This window comes from Anastrepha ludens, chromosome 5, assembly GCF_028408465.1.
Source record: "Anastrepha ludens isolate Willacy chromosome 5, idAnaLude1.1, whole genome shotgun sequence".
Lineage (NCBI taxonomy): Eukaryota > Metazoa > Arthropoda > Insecta > Diptera > Tephritidae > Anastrepha > Anastrepha ludens.
In genome coordinates, this window is record NC_071501.1 from 95,475,456 (window position 1) to 95,479,245 (window position 3,790).

Below are 3,790 nucleotides of genomic sequence, written 5' to 3' on the forward strand. Positions count from 1 at the left end.
CATAGTGATTGAACACGACGGGAACATCAAAAGGGAATTCGGAAAGTTAAAGCAACAAAAGCCTCCCTGTGTAAACGCGGTCTAATGAAAGGGTCTTAAGAGAGAATTGGCAGTATTGAAAATAGTGAGTTATACTCGTACCAGTTTTATGAGGTACAGCCATACTCGTTAGTGGCGATATAATGTGCCCAGTGGACCATTTTTGGAAAGCAGAACTGGCGCTGTAGGATGAACCAAACGTAATGTTACAGTTCCTAAATTTCACAAGCAAATTTTTCATCAAGTGAGCAGAGCCCAGAGATAGCGCCAGCAATAAAAAATTCTCAAAAATCAGCGCCATATTTAAGCCAACAAAACTCAATGGGCTACAAAACCTCAAACTCAAACTTTTTCGAAAAACACTTTGCTGAAACTTTGCCAAATGACGAACATTTTTGGAATTTTTGGAATTTTTTAAATTTTGTACAAAGTTTCAAACATTAAGGCCGGCGGGCCAATTAGATGTCCTAAATTCAGTAGTTTTCGCGAAGCGTTGTAGGATGAGAAAAAAAACAATTAGCCAAATGAAGTTTTGGGGATAGTTTAATATATATTTGAACTAAAAAAAAAAAATTTGTGCAATCCCCAACAACATATTGTAAGCCGAGTTATCAATAGATTCCCAGAGCGCCTGTATCCAACTTCTGTACAAAATACAACTTGCAATTTTCATCTGAAAACAAAAAAAAAAAAGATTATTAATTTTGATGTAATTATCTTCGATGTGAACTAAGAAAATTGGGAGAAACATGTAAAATTCGAATTTTTGGGGAAGGTAGAAAAAAACAGTGGTTTTTCAAGGAAAAAAAAACTCTTCAACTGGGTAAAAAAGTCGCTTAAAAAAGTTTTTGGATGTTTTTTTTTAGTTCACATAGAAGATAATTACATCAAAATTAATAATCTTTTTTTTTTGTTTTCAGATGAAAATTGCATGTTGTATCTTGTACAGAAGTTGGATACAGACGCTCTGGGAATCTATTGATAACTCGGCTTACAATATGTTGTTGGAGATTGTACAAATTTTTTTTTTTTTAGTTCAAATATATATTAAACTATCCCCAAAACTTCATTTGGCTAATTGTTTTTTTTCTCATCCTACAACGCTTCGCGAAAACTACTGAATTTAGGACATCTAATTGGCCCGCCGGCCTTAAGCTGTACAGTTTTCATTGTGGAATAAAGTATCATAAAGTTAATAAAAATTAAATAAAAAATGCATAAATAGTCTAAATAAATCAATTGCGCTGCTAATATTGTGAACACAATTGTACCTACAACTATAACGAATTGTCAGCACTCTACCAACTCTCACTCGCTCAGGCAGTTCATTTTGATGGTAAGTCCACGGCTGATGAAGGAAAACTCCAAAGCAGAGTATAAAAAGTATATTTATGTACATACATTTGATTTTGTGTACAAGTGTCATATTTTCCCACACACAAGTGAATGAGCGCCTATATGTAGACTTGCATTGCTTTATTTCGTCTTTGAACTTACCCTGCAGGGAAAAATACTAATTATCATCTAGAATATTTTCACTTTTTAGCGCAACCGGTTCGTATTTAATATTTCTTCGATTTTCGTAAGTGGTATTTTTGACACGGCTATGTCTTACGATACCAGTTAAAATATCATTTCATACTATATTAACTAAAAATATATTTAGGACCAGTTTTATACTATTTAAAACGTAAGCGTAAACGTAATTTTATTGAAGCGTTTTTAGATATTCTAATTCATATTGAAAGACTATACCGAATTATTTTTTTTAATTAAATGAAACTTTCAGGTAATAGGCAATAAATTCAAAAATTGGTCCAAGCTTACACTATATAAGGGCTTACACTGTGGGCAAAAAGTAAGATGAATTTGGTTGTAAAATGAAAAACCTTTATTTATTCTTGTAAATCAATATCATCCCCTTCAAAATAATCCCCTCTCGATGAAATACACTTATGCCAACGATTTTTCCAATCCCCGAAACATGCCAAATAGTCCATTTCCGATATAGCCATCAGCACCTTCTTCGATTCAGCTTTTATCTCCTCAATCGACTCGAAACGCGTTCCCCGGAGTAGTCTCTTGAGTTTTGGGAATAGCCAGAAGTCACACGGAGCCAAATCAGGCGAATACGGTGGTTGCGGCACGATATGCGTGGAATTTTTGGCGAAATGGTCACGAAGAACCTGTGCAGGGTGAGACGGTGCATTATCGTGATGCAAAAACCAAGAGTTGTTGGCCCATAATTCTGGTCTTTTTAGACGAATTGCTCCACGTAAACGACGCATAATGCTCAAATAATATTCCTTATTAACAGTTTGGCCAGGTGGAAGGAATTCATAGTGCACCACACCACGAAAATCGAAAAAAACTGTCATCATGACCTTTATTTTTGAATGACTTTGACGTGCTCTTTTCGGTCTGACCTCGCCTTTAGCACGATATTTGCTTGATTGATCGGTTGTTTCAGGGTCGTAAGAAGAAATCCAAGTGTCATCTCCCGTAATGATGCATTTGAACTTGTCCTGATAGTCTGAAAGCATTGTTTTACACACATCAACGCGACGACTTTTTTCCAAGAAATTGAGAGTTTTCGGTATCAAACGAGATTTAACTTTTCGAGATTTGACTTTGGATAGTCATCCGGAGCGCTCCAAGTCATCAACACGTTCTCGACCCTCTTTGAAGTCTTTGTACCACTTATAAACATTTTTCTGCGACATGGGCGAATCACCAAATGCCTTCTGCAACATGCTAAACGCTTCCGCAGCCGAAATTTCATTCCGCAAACAAAATTTGATGGCACTTCTCTGCTCAATCAAATCAGACATTGTAAAAATCGAAAAATTCACTCTTGGTCGCTTATATTAGTGATAATGACATTCAAGTGAAAGTTGGCCCAGATGTTATTAACAGTACTGCTAACTCATGAAAAAAATAACTAGAGCGAAATTTTAATCCCGCGAAGTTTGACAAATAAATTCACCTTACTTTTTGCCCACAGTAGTATATTCATGCTCGACGTATACACAAAAATATAAAATCGACAATACAGTTTGACTTCTTCAAATTCCTTTTGCCACATGGGTAGCAAGCGGAAGCTCAAAAGAAACTACAACAAGCCACATAAATAAAGCAAAACAAACTTTTAGCTCTCTTAAAGCTATCTGGAAATCCTCTGTGATCACTCGTACCGCCATAATTAAAATCTTCAACTCGAATGTCAAGCCCGCCCTACTGTTTGGTTGGAAACTTGCAGCGATAACAAGTTTTTCTTAACCGTTTCTTACACCACAATACTTTGCATTTTCCGGCACAACACCATATCCCAGAAGAAGAGAGCCGAACGGCATAACTCGTATTTCAATCGATTAGAGTCTGCTAATGAAGCCTGTGCTCTATGAACTTCGCAAACAGTTTTTTTTTTAAATTTGGATATAATTCATTCAAATCTGGTTTTCAAAACAGGTGGAAAATTTCTTCAATAATAGATTTAAACGAAACTAAACTAAAACTTCTTCCATTGTGATGCATATGTATTTCAATCAGTTGATGAATTAAGTTAAATTACACTTTAAATTACCTACAGATGGCAACCTTTTTTAACACCTAAAACATAAGCCATATGTAAGTCAGTTTTATAAGCGGTGCGTCTGCCGAATTTCATCTAAATACGACTAAACGTTACGGAGTGAAGACTCATTTCTCATGGTGCCGGTTTTTCATTTCAGAAAATTTCAACTCACCCTGT